The 13,664-nt window shown below is 39.4% G+C and overlaps 1 long non-coding RNA gene and 1 pseudogene across 1 annotated transcript in view; one reads left to right on the forward strand and one right to left on the reverse strand.

The window, feature by feature from the left end:
* LOC124517614 (uncharacterized) overlaps positions 1 to 13,664 on the forward strand; it is a 138,460-nt gene that overhangs the window by 62,298 nt on the left and 62,498 nt on the right. The gene's annotated exons all lie outside the window — the stretch shown is intronic.
* Positions 562 to 897, reverse strand: LOC124517613 (60S ribosomal protein L30-like; annotated as a pseudogene).

The following is a 13,664-nucleotide window of genomic DNA, read 5'->3' on the forward strand; positions in this document are numbered from 1 at the left end:
GACATCATTAGCACTTAGTACTTTGTCTAAATTAATCTCTAGTTCCTTTTCTTCTTGTTGGGATTTCATAGTAAACCATAAAGCATAAAATACAACAACTCCTTCACTTGCTTAGAACCCAAGACTACAGTCTTTGGGCCTTCGAATAGAATATTCATCTAAAGATGGGATCTTAGGCAATGTAGATTTCTGGATGTTTGTGTAGGGTAGGAAGAGATCAATAGGAGATACTAAAAAAAATAGTCTTTTCTAAATACTCTGCTTTCCTCAAAGTGTTTAAATGTTAAATAAAATCTGAATGCTTAATTTATACTTACACGTATTTGATGTGAATGCTCTCCATTTTCTACCCAAGACTGTTCATTCATAAAGCACTTATTATAGACCTGGTCTATGCCCATCAGTCCTTTGGAATGTAAACATGATCTAGTTGGGGAGACGAGAAGGTGACCTAGCTGTTCCATGCATAGCACTCAGGTGAAGACAGGTGTTATGGAGATTTATTTATTTTTTAAAAAATTCAGCTCCGGCCAGTTTTATTAAAGAAAACTTTTGCATGATTCACTTTTCACCAGTCTGTGTTGGCATGCTTCTAATGATATCTGAATCACCCGGATCAATGATAGCATACTCTATATGTGTGCATACTCTTCAGTATTTCCCACATGCTGTGCCCTGTTCAGTGTTACACTGTAGTAATGGACACCAGTTTTGGCCGACATGGTGTAGTATTCTATTTAAGATTTCCTCAAGGCTGGATGGTTGTTGGTGAGGACACTAGGTTTGCTTTGCCGTGTTTGCTCATTTTCAAAGTCTGTGCTATCCACTTTTCATAATGAGTTGGAGGCTAGAGTTGATCGACTCTAGAAACTTTTTCCCCTTCTTTGTGGTCACCATACCATGTTCCTTCCTGCCTTAGGTTCCAAACAGCGTCAACCTAAAGCAGCTGCCAAAATGGCTGAGAGCGAGAAAGGAAAGAGTTGCTAAGGGGATTTAAATACTTAGCATTTGTTTTATCTTTCTGAACTTTTGATACTTTTAGTCAGTAAAGGAACTGGAAACCTTTTGCATTAGTCAACATGGTATGACAGCACATATTTGTTTTAACTTAATCAGAATATTTTCCCAAAATAAAAATATCCTGGAGGCTTCAAAGGAAAGAAAACCTCTCTGATTGAGTTGGCATATTATTGTAGATTATGATTCAAAGAATTAAGTTGCTTTCTTTTACATTCGTACACATTTTCAGAAGACAAGCAGCTACTTAGCAGAAATAACTAGAGTTTCTGTGCTGCAGGTTCATAGCCAAAGTGAGACGCAAGGGAAGGAGTTGAGAGGTAGTTACTGGATCTTTATTCGTAGTAATGGTCAACTGGATACAAAACTGGCAGGCTGTGGAGTGATTTCCTTTCTGTGGTACTCTCCTTGTGATATCACTGAAGTACTTAATGCTGATGCTAATTCTCCTATTGATGGTAAATTCCAGGGAAGTTGTTTCATCTGTATTCCTCATAATCTTTTTTTTTTTTGCCATTAATCTAAAAACACGTTATTTTTCTCTCTGCACTGGGATGCTCACCTTAGAGCCATGTCCCTGATTTGGTTTCATAAATAATTTAAAGCCAAAGCTCATAATCTATGTTAATGTAACCATCCAAATGTGAGTTAATATATCATTCCTATCTGTAATTAGATACAAATAAAGAGGTCTATTAAATGGGTGATAATGTTTTTAGTGTTTTTTTTTAATTTTTTTTAACATTTATTTATTATTGAGAGACAGAGAGACACAGAGCATGAGCAGGGGAGGGGTAGAGAGAGGAGAAGACACAGAATCTGAAGTAGGCTGCAGGCTCTGAGCCGTCAGCACAGAGTCCGACGCGGGGCTTGAACTCACGAACTGTGAGATCATGACCTGAGCCGAAGTCAGTTGCCTAACCAACTGAGCCACCCAGGTGCCCCTTTTTAGTGATTTTTGAGTAATAATTATGAAGTAAACTTGAGTGGTTGGTAATATAGCCCCTACAATCACAGAGTTAGGAAGCTTGAAAGAAATTATCAGAAGCATAATATTGAGGAATGCTATTCCTCTAAACTCTGTGGCATTATTTTGAAGTTAAAACAACAACAAGAAAAGATACCAGACATTGTTCAGATTTTACAACCAGGAGCCAGGCTTAGACAGTACTTCCTTATATAGCCACCTTTAATACTATTGGTTTTTTCTAAAAAATCAAAAATTCTTTTCTTTTTTGAAACTAGTCCATATATTTTGATTGAATAATGCAGGCACCACAATTCTTACTTTATTCTAATACCCCTGTATCAATTTGGGCTTGGGTTTGGCTGTAAATCACAGAGACCCAAAAACAAAAACCATAGGTTGGCATGTTGCCCAGGGTGGCAGGGACCCAGGTTTCTTTTCAATTGTTGCTATGTCATGGATTCAGTTCTGGTCCTAAGTTCCCTTCAAAGTCCCAAATGGTCGTACCATTCCAGCTCCAGTAATCACATCCACAGTCCATCTATCAGGAAGAATAAAGGGAAGAGAAGGGCACATCCTCTCCAAACATACATCATGGTTGCCACTTCAGCGTTGTGCTGGAGATTCTAGCCAAAGTCATTACGTAAGCAAAAGAAAAAAAACATAGCATCCAGATTGGAAAGGAAGAAGTAAACTTTCTTTGCAGATGACATGAACTTGTATATAGAAAATCCTAAGGAATCTACAATAAATAAATAAACAAACAAAAGCTATTAGAACTAATGAACAAGTTCAGTAAGATTTCAGGTTATAAAGGATTAATATACAGAAATTAATTGTGCTTCTTGACACTAGCAATGAATACTCCAAAAATGAAATTTAAAAAGTTTTATTTGTAATACCATCAAAAAGAATGAAATACTTAGGAATAAATTTAACAAAAGAAATGCATGCCTTGCACACCGAAAACTACAAAACCTCATTGAAATAAAGATCTAAATAAATGCAAAGACATTCCATGTTCATGGATCAAAAGAGTTAATATTGTTAAGATGATAATCCTCCCCAAATTGATAGGTTGAACACAGTTACTATCAAAATATCCCAGCGTGGTTTTTTAGGGCCAAAAATTTGACAGGCTGATCCATAAAGTTCATATGGAAATACAAAGGACCCAGAAAAGCCACAACAGTCTTGAAGAACAAAGTTGGAAGACTCACATTCCCAATTTTAAAACTTATTACAAAGCTACAGTAATTAAGACATTCTGGTACTGGCATGAGGATAGAAATACCCTTACATTTAAGATGAAATAAACCCTTACATTTAGAAATAAACCCTTACACTTACGGTCAATTGATTTTTCGACAAGGAGACAAGACAGTTCAATGAAGAAAGTTTTCAATTGGTGCTCAGACAACCGGGTATCTACATTCGAAGGAATGAAGATGGATGCCTACTCACAACATGCACAAAAATTAACTCAAAATGGGTCACAAACGTAAATATGTAAGAACTAAAGCCCATAAAATGTGGGCATAAATCTTCATGACCTTAGTTCAAGGCAACACTTTTTCACATCAGACACCAAAAACACAAATGACCAAAAAAAAGAAAAAGACTTCAAAAATTTTTTAATGTTGTGGTCCAAAGGACACTAGCAAGAAAGTGAAAGGACAGTCCCTGTAATGAGAGAAAATGTTGGCAAATCATGTATCTGATAAGGAACTTGTATGCAGATTATACAGAAAACTATTAAGAATTCAACAGTAAAGATAAATAAACAAATTTAAACTTGGGCGAAGGATTTGAATAAACATTTTTTCCAAAAAAGATAGAGGAGTGGCCAATAAGCACGTGAAAAGAGGCTCAGCATCGCTCATCATTTGGTAAACACAAATCGAAAGGACAGTGAGACATACGTCACAACCACTAAGATGGCTATAATAAAAAGATGGGTAATACCATTAAGTGTGGGAGAGTATGTGGAGAAATTGGAATCCTCATTCTTTGCTGGTGAGAATGTAAAATGGTGCAGCCAATTTGGAAAACAGTCTGGGAGTTCTCAAAAAAGTTAAATATAGAGTTACCACGTGACCTAGCAGTTCTACCACTAGGTATATTTCCAAGAGAAATGAAAACACGTCCACACAAAAACTTGTACACCCATGTCCATATCAGCAGCATGCTCTAACTACCAAAACTGTAAACTGTCCAAATGTCCATCATCTGATGAGCGGATAAATAAAACATGATACATCCATACAATCAAATACTATTTGGCCAAAAAGGAATGAAGTGCTGATATATGCTACAACATAGATGTACCTTGGAAACATTATGCTAAGAAGCTGGGCACAAAAGGTCACGTTTTATAATTCCATTTATATGAAATGTCCAGAATGGGTAAATTTATAGACAAAGAATAGATTAGTGGTTGCCTCAGGCTGGGCTGGGGGAGTAGGAAATGACGTAATGGATATGAGGTTTCTTTTGGGGTGATAGACATAGTCTATAATTAGATTGTAGTGTTCGCACAACTGTGAATATACTGAAGCCATTGAATTATAAATTTTAGTTAGTGAATTTTCTGGTATATGAAAGCGATTTTTAAAAAATACATCTTGGAAGTTGCACATTTCCACTATATCCTATTGACTATTACTTAGTTAACAGTGTTATACCTACTTGCTATGCAGGTGGGAACAGTATTCTGTATTCTAGGCAGCCATGTGCCCAGCTAATATAAGGGGATTATTACCAAGGACAAGGAGTGAGTGAAATATTGGTGGATATCTAGTAATTTCTGCCACTTTCTAATTAGAGTTGAATCGTGACAGAAAAACTGCTACAAGTTCTTCTCATTAAGTCAACATTCTTGATGAAAAGCTTCCTAGTAGCCTGAAATAATAACCTGGGTTTTTAAAAAAATTTTTTAATGTTTACTTATTTTTGAGAGAGAGACAGCACGCAAGCAGGGGAGGGACAGAGAGAGAGGGAGACACAGAATCCGAAGCAGGCTCCAGACTCTGAGCTGTCAGCACAGAGCCCGACATGGGATTTGACCAGAGCCGAAGTCAGATGCTCAATCGACAGAGCCACCCAGGCGCCCCAATAATAACCTGGTTTTTCAAAAAAGCTTAAATACAAAATGAAGTCTGAGAAAATAGAATTGCCCTTAATTCTTTATGGTGAAATGAAGACAAAGAGGAAAATACCTTTAATTTCATCTGATAGCTCAATGTGTCAATTTGTGGGAACTTAATAGTTAAATGACCATGTCAAATAATCATCAGTGATGCTTTTACTGATACCAGCTGGGTGTATGACCCTGGGCTGGTAAGAAAACAAGAAAAGTCCTTGCCACCCAAAAATGTCACAGTCTAATTGGAGAAATACAATGTATATCCATAAAATGCTAAATAACACAGGCTACTTTTTAATTACTGCAAAATGCAAAAACTATATAAAAAAGCAGACAATACATGCTATGCAAGTGTCATAGCCAGAGAAAATCCTGTAACGTTAGGTATCTGAGGATAATAATAGTAATCACACTTTTGGAGAGCTTACTATGTGGCTAATGCTTTGTAGCACCTGATAAGTTTTATCTTGCCCCCTTCTCACAATAGGTGCAAGAAAGGAGTCCCCGGTGGGTGATGTCTCCCCAGGGCCTGTGCACTTAACTGCCTTGGTTGTGCTCTGAGCCTGGGCTGCACAATAGGATACCCAAGGAAATTTCAGGACATGCAGGTCTCTGGACTTCACTGAGAGATTCTGGTTTCAGTGGTCGATGTGTTGCCCTTCCCCTCCCGGCCACTAGAGTTTTTACAGGTCCCCAGAAGATTACAAGGGCTGTGTGGCCCAGGGTCAGAGCCAATGTCTTCCTCAGGGCTGCAGGTTCCTCCCCTGACACACAGAGGCAGGACTAGAGAAGCAGACATGCTCTCAGTTGAGAAGTGTTTAGAACTGGACAGCAGCTAAGCTCAAGTAATGCTGTTGTCTACTGTTCCCACCCCACATCCATCCACAAGGCTTTTCTCTGTTCCACAAGATGCATCTTAGCGGTCATAAGATGCCATCGCCTAGAAAAGGACTGTCCTGTTGAAGCGGATGAATGTGGAGATGCAGGTGTGTGCCCGTCATCGGAGGATCGTTCTGTTGTTCAGTATTTGGAGTAGGGGACGGTTACAGGTGGCTAAAATTATTCATTGTGCCTGCCCAGGGGTACGACACCCATTGTCCTTTGTGTTCTTGGTGTCTGTGCCAGCTTTATTTTTGTTTACTCTTTTCTATGAGTTTTGAGAAGCTCTTATCAAGTGACTTCAGATACCTGTATTTGATTAATACCTATGCCTGATCCTTCCTGTCCTGTCCTTCTCTTTCTTATAAATACTTCAGCCATTAGGCTAAAAACAGTTTCTTTTCTTCCTAGAGCTTTCTTTTCCACAGATTTCAAAATTATTACCTGTGCTTTAGTAATAAAGCACATAAAATAACCACATCCTCCCTGACCCCTTTATATTTTCTGTCTCTTGATTAGTTACTAATTAGTTAATTCTTTTAGGATTTTCCTTCCCTTCTATTACTTTCTCTTTGGAACACCTTACTGCTTTTTCATTGCAGACAACATTTTAATTTCATGGTTTCATGATTGTTCTTTAACTGTCTTAAAGCAATTTGCTATGACATCATCTCTTCTTCCTCCTTTACCTCCCCACCCCCACCCCCCATATTCTTTTTTTACTTACCATGTCATGTCATTTGGATTGTAGTTCTTTGGGACAAAGAATTCTTTTTTTAATTTTTTTTTAATGTTTATTTTCGAGAGAGAGAGAGAGACAGAGTGTGAGCAAGGGAGGCGCAGAGAGAGGGAGTCACAGAATCCGAAGCAGGCTCCAGGCTCTGAGCTGTCAGTACAGAGCCCGACGTGGGGCTCGAACTCATGAACCGTGAGATCGTGACCTGAGCCGAAGTCGGACGCTTAACCGACTGAGCCACCCAGGTGCCCCTGGGACAAAGAAACATTATCATAGTGCCATGTTCTCTTCTCACAGTAAATATTGCTTGTTTGGAAAAAACACCTAAGACTTTACATACTGACAGTGTTTGAGGATGCTAAGTAAGCAGCATTAAATTATATCCCTCAGCTTATGGGATAAGATGTAACTAAAAGAATGAGGAAAGGAATTTTTAGTCTACGTCCAAGCCACCTTGGCAAATTCAAGTTTGTATTTCTGAAGAGGACTTAGAAGGAATAGCCTCTGTAACAAAACCTTTGTGATCACTATAATCGGGAGTCTTTGCTGGTGTCGAAGGTCATGCATGTAGATGTTTTAGTTAATGTAGTCTAACCACTGAAACGAAAAAGGAGAACTACAACACATCACTGCCACGACGTCCCAGTCGAAGTTTATTTCTCACATCCCGGCTCAGGGTGCAGTGAGGGCACGGGCAGGTGGTTGGCTCCACTGTGTGTCAATTCAGGAGCCCATACTGCCGGCAGCTCTGCTATCTTCAGCTCGCTCCGAGGTCTTCCTTGTAATCAATAGTCAGCCCTTGCCTGAGAAAAGAGCATAGAGGATGGTTTGTAGGCATTTTTCACGGGTAGGGACAGAAAGTGGAAAATGTCATTTCTGCTCACACAGGGACATGGCACCCCTTAACTACAGGAGGAGTCAGAAGAAGAGGAAACCTGGCTGGTACTCAGCCCCTGCTGTTGAAGGTATTTTTTTTTTTTTGATGGAATGGGGAGGGGGGATTGGAGGAAGGTGGTCAGAAGGTACACACTTCCAGTTATAAGAAAAATCAGTGCTAGGGATGTCATTAACAACAGGGAAGTTGTTAACACAGGAAGAAACGTTTTTTCTTTTTATTGTATCTACATGAGATGATGGATGTTAACGGTCATTTCACAATTTATGTACATCAGACATCAGTCTGTACACCTTAAACTTACATAGTGATGTGTGTCAATTATTTTTCAATAAAACTTTAAAAAAAGAGTTTAAGTTGCAAGAGAAATGTAGTGGTTTGAGTGTATGACTGACTCAGTAGGGTTCCTGTCTACATGAAAAGGATTATAAGATCAAGTAAACACATAATTAAAATTAAACAACACTGTACGGGGCGCGCCTGGGTGGCTCAGTCGGTTAAGCGTCTGACTTCGGCTCAGGTCATGATCTCGCGGTCCGTGAGTTTGAGCCCCAGGTTGGACTCTGTGCTGACATCTCGGAGCCCAGAGCCTCTTCAGATTCTGTCTCTCTCCCTCTTTCTCTCTGCCCCTCCCCCACTTGCGCTCTGTCTCCATCTCTCTCAAAAATAAACACACAAAAAATTAAACACTATTTGTTAACAATGAGGAGGTAAAGTGCTCTGTTGTCACTTGACCAGCTTTTCTTTTAACATTAGTAAAATAAAACAATGCACCACTGCTAAATTAGATTTGTAGTAAATAGTAACAGATACCATAAAACCTATTAATTTACCCATTGTTGATAGATTTAGCTACAACATAAGGAGCAGTTTATGTCCAAACAGATAAAAACGATCCCAAGTTCAGTAAATCTGATTCTCATTACACGTGTATTAACAAATCAGATTATTTCAATGGGGCCTCATTAATCAGTCAACAAATACATGAATATCCACCACAGACACGATTCTCCTCACATGCTGAGAAAAGACCATGCTAAATGAGGATAAAGCCATAGTTCAAAAAGAAAGATAATCAGCAATATAAGATTATATATTTGCCATGCAAATTGGAAAGTCGGGTATTCTGAGAGTTGAATGGATTAAAAGTGCATGCCTTCTGTGGAGATACAGCCCCAAATTGCTGACCAAACGTGTTACTCTGGTGTGAGATGCCAACACTAAGAAAAAGAGAGACAAATGTGGAAAATTAAAAAAAAAAAAAAAAAAAAACACTTTAATATAAGAGCTGCCAAAATCACAACACAACTTAGAGAATTGTGTAAAATCACACATTTGTTCTTTGTGCCATGAGGATAGCAAAACACCAAACCAACGTGGGTATGTGTCTGTGTTGTTCTCAGCCCAACTTTAACAGAAAACCCATCAGCAGCAAATTGACAGATTTAATATTAAAACATTATACATTGTCATCCAAGTACACTGTGCTTCATATTTAAAAATAAAAAAGCATTTAATAGAAATTTGGATTCTACTGTTATAGACATTATACAACTGTTTGAATTGATTGAGATATATTCTATGTAATTCATATATAAAGGCACTATAGTCATATACTGATTCAGCATATTCAAATATAATCAATTTAATTACAATTTAAACAATGCTAGAATAGGTACAAGCTTCATAAAAACATAAGATTCAGTGTCTATGGGAAAATATTCTAAAATTTTTTTTAATGTTCTTTATTTTTGAGAGCAAGAGAGACAGAGTGTGAGTGGGCGAGAGACAGAGAGAGAGGGAGATACAGAAATCTGAAGCAGGCTACAGGCTCTGAGCTGTCAGCGCAGAGCCTGATGCAGGGCTCGGACCTGTGAACCGTGAGATCGTGACCTGAGCAAAAGTTGGACACTTAACTGACTGAGCCACCCAGACGCCCTGTGGGGGAAAATACTCTAAATAAATCTAAACATTATATCTGAATGTTTAAAAAGCAAAATAGACTGGGGCGCCTGGGTGGCGCAGTCGGTTAAGCATCCGACTTCAGCCAGGTCACGATCTCGCGGTCCGTGAGTTCGAGCCCCGCGTCGGGCTCTGGGCTGATGGCTCGGAGCCTGGAGCCTGTTTCCGATTCTGTGTCTCCCTCTCTCTCTGCCCCTCCCCCATTCGTGCTCTGTCTCTCTCTGTCCCAAAAATAAATAAACGTTGAAAAAAAAATTAAAAAAAATAAAAAAAAATAAAAAGCAAAATAGAACCGTGGGGCAGTGAATCTGGGCCACTCCATGGCATTGCTGTGGATGCTAGTAAGACCAGGAAGTTAAGAGAGGATCTTGTCTATCAGTCTTTATAGTCTTGAATTGTCCTTGTTCTTAGTCCTTATAACCGTGGTTCTCAAAATTGACGAAATGTATATAGACCAATTTCAAAAGGAAAAAAATGCCTATAATTCCTATATAGTTAAATTATTTTTATTATGCCATTTAAATATACATAAACATTAAAATGTCATAAGTTTATAAATTCGGCATAGAATATTAGCAAAATTACAAAATCGCTGCATTTTAAATGGAAAATATTAGGATTCGTATCAGGAATGCCTTCATGAAGGTGGCATTTGAGCTGGTCTTTCAAAAATGAATATCATGACTAGCGAGTAACTGAGGATTGGAGATAAGGCTCAGACCAAGGAAAGAAAGCGAGGGGGCCCAGGTGAGTGAGACTGCACTGTGTGTGTGGCACAGAGAACAGGTCCTTTGGGCTCTAGCGTATGGTGTGGGGATATAGGTCTTCTATTCTGATGATCTCCCAATATTTTGATGATCTACAATCATGAGGACCTTGAGTATTGAGCCAAGGAATTCAGGCCTCATTCTGTATGAATGAGAACCACTAAAGGCAGATGTAAGTAGAAGAATCAGTCTGATGAGCCGTGCTGTATTCTTGGAAGTTTAATCTACAGCAATATTTAAATGAATTGAAAGAGTGAAAAACGGTGATTGAAAGTCCAGCCAAGAGGTCAACTCCATGAGAGCAGGTACTTAGCTCAATACTGTATCTCCAGGTTCTAGAACATAGCTGGTGCTCAGTACGTGTTTGTTGGATGAATGTAGGATGGCTGAATGAATTAGCATGGGGACATCCAGGTAGAAAAGTGTAGAAGATAAAGCCTGGACAAAGAGCGCTGCATACAAGTTGGTAACTGAGAGCATGCATTTGCGAGTTGTCCGTAACTAATTGAGTCCGTGCGGGGTGTGTAAGATTGTGAAGGAAAGAGAAATGGTGAACTTGATTAACTCCTACAGTTATAGCTAATGTGTAAAAGGGGGGGGGGGACCATTAGTTATAGCTAATGTGTAAAAGGTAACAAGGAGAAATCAGAAAGGTGCATCAGGAGATTATAAAGGCCACCAGCCACAGGAGGAGAATTTGTGTGTTTCCAGCTTATAAATACTTATTTATAATTTTTAATTTGGTTGTTTTAAAGCATACTTACAAATTTTATTTTATTTATTTATTTTTTTTAACATTTTTATTTATTTTTGGGACACAGAGAGACAAAGCATGAACGGGGGAGGGGCAGAGAGAGAGGGAGACACAGAATTGGAAACAGGCTCCAGGTTCTGAGCCATCAGCCCAGAGCCTGACGCGGGGCTCGAACTCACGGACCGCGAGATCGTGACCCGGCTGAAGTCGGACGCTTAACCGACTGCGCCACCCAGGCGCCCCTTTAAAGCATACTTAGAAGGATTCATGGATTCTAGTTTTCCTAGCATTAAAAATAATTTAAATAGGTGTGTAAGACTTAATGTTGAGGGGATCAAGGTCAAACCAGGCAAATAGAGCATATCCCAGAAGCATGCTAGATGTGGGGAAGTTTCAGGATGGCAGTAACATATTTTGGAATTTAACACACATTGCTTTTAGACTTCTTGTCACTACATCTTTGAGCTAAATATATAAGTTTTAGCATGTTATATATAGTAGTTAAGCAACAGGCTAATTATGTCACAAAAATGTTTACTTTATGAATTCATTTAATGTAGTGCCTCTATTAGTGGCCTCCCCTAGGACATTTTAAGTGATTATATTAAGTTTTACTTCTAGACAATTTTTGTGAAACTTATTTTGCCTGAAGCAGGCAGTTGTTAAAAAAAACAAAAAAGACATAAGCTCAAAAACAGGCCCTGGTTTCTTACTACTTTATAGCTTTGAAAATCATTCTGAATCCTCTTGACAGACTGTTTACTAGCAGCTAGCAGTAGGATTTAACATTAAATTTTCATTTTGATTAACTTGACTGCAATTGTTTCTTGGCTGCCTCTTTAGAGCCCACTGCGGAATAAAATTAAAACAGTTGTATGATATAACTGTTTAGTTGCGGAAAACGACATTTTTCTTTTTTCCCTGAATGGTGGTGTGTTTTCCCTCTGACTTTCCTGCATACACCCCGTGGCTCTGTTTTCTCCCTTCTCCGATCCAGCTTTTGTAGTGTTGCCAGGTTAATTTTCCTAAAGCGGAGCTTTGGCCGTTCTCTTATCCCAGCCCCTTCTCTGACTCCCCACTGCCCACCTCCTTTCTGAGCCCAGCTCATCCATGAAGGAAGGACGAGCCCCAAAACTATATATTCCTCTTGACATTTTCTTGGTCTTCTCTGCTAAAGTCCCCGTCTCCACTCCAGATTTCTTGTTTCTCTTGCGTAGCACCCAGCCTGTCCTACCTTACGTAAAATTACGTGTGAATACATCTCACCAAGAGAATGTCAGCTTCTCAAATGCACAGACCACCCTGTCTTTACATTTTGGCCCACTCTTCCAGTGTTTTGTGCATGAAAGAGCCTCCATAAATAAATGTTTGACAGTCATCTGATCGTACACATTAAATATGTGCGGTTCTTTGTATATTAGTTATTCCTCAAGCTGTGTTTAGAAAAAGCTAAACAAATAAGCAGAGACATGTTTGTTGGGTAAATGAATGAAAAATATCTCAAAATGATAACCGTGCAAAACTCTTCTTTCTTATATACAGTAGTCCTGATTCTCTTACCCTTCACTTTTTCCATTTCCCATAGCACCTTTCACTTTCTAATGAATTCATAATTTAATTATTCATTTTTGTTGCTGATACCGTCTCCCTTCTTCCTTGGATCGTAAGCATCCTGGATGGCAGGGATCTCTGTTTGTTCACAAATGTTTCCCAGGTGCTGGGAACAGTGCCTGTCATACTGATTGAGTGAATGAGTGAGACTTGGAGCTGAGGGTCAGTTTCTCCCTGTTTTTTGGATTATCGTTGGCAGTTTTCAAGGCAAAAGTCCATGTGGTGTGGAAAGAACAGGGAGAGAGGTAGAGGAACCCCAAAGTCCGTTTCTGCTACAAAGTGATAGGCAAGTTTCCTGACTTGCTCTGAAGGTCATTTCCTCACCTGTAAGGGGATAACACGACCTGAATTAGAGTGTTAATTCTAGGGAGAAAAAGCTTACAGTAAATGAGATTAATAGCCGATGTTTCCTAACCACTCCTAACATAATGTGATAGATTTGGTGCTACACATTTTCCATGTCTGTCACTGTGTATCTTCACAACCACTCTGAAGTAGGAGGGTTTCTACCCAAGACCACAGAGTGGTGAGGAGCAGAGCTTTGACTAGACCAGATCTGTTGGGCTTCAAGGCCTGTACTTATAATGCCTGCCTGATGTCTGTGTGCCTTTCCCACCTGCCTGCCTCCTGGTGGGGAGCCTTAAGGGTGGCCGTACGATTGCTCCTATGGAGCAGCAATTCCAGATCTTTCTTTCCTGCCCTAACATGCTTGAGGGGGACACAACGGGCTCATAAGTACCAGCAGTCTCCTCGAGAGCTGTCTTTATGAACCTGGTCCCCCAAAGTGAGAGGGGCAGGGGAATCTGGTTTGGAAAGTTCCCCCTGGTGAATTGGGCCTTCTCATTCCTACTAGGATACCTCTGTTTCCAGATCTGTTTCTTCTTCTCCCATCCCATTTGTATCTCCTGCAACAACAATAGAGTATTCTTGT

This window comes from Lynx rufus, unplaced genomic scaffold, assembly GCF_022079265.1.
Source record: "Lynx rufus isolate CCGP_SWC_20201006 ecotype Redwood Valley unplaced genomic scaffold, mLynRuf1.p SCAF_22, whole genome shotgun sequence".
Classification (NCBI taxonomy): Eukaryota; Metazoa; Chordata; class Mammalia; order Carnivora; family Felidae; genus Lynx; species Lynx rufus.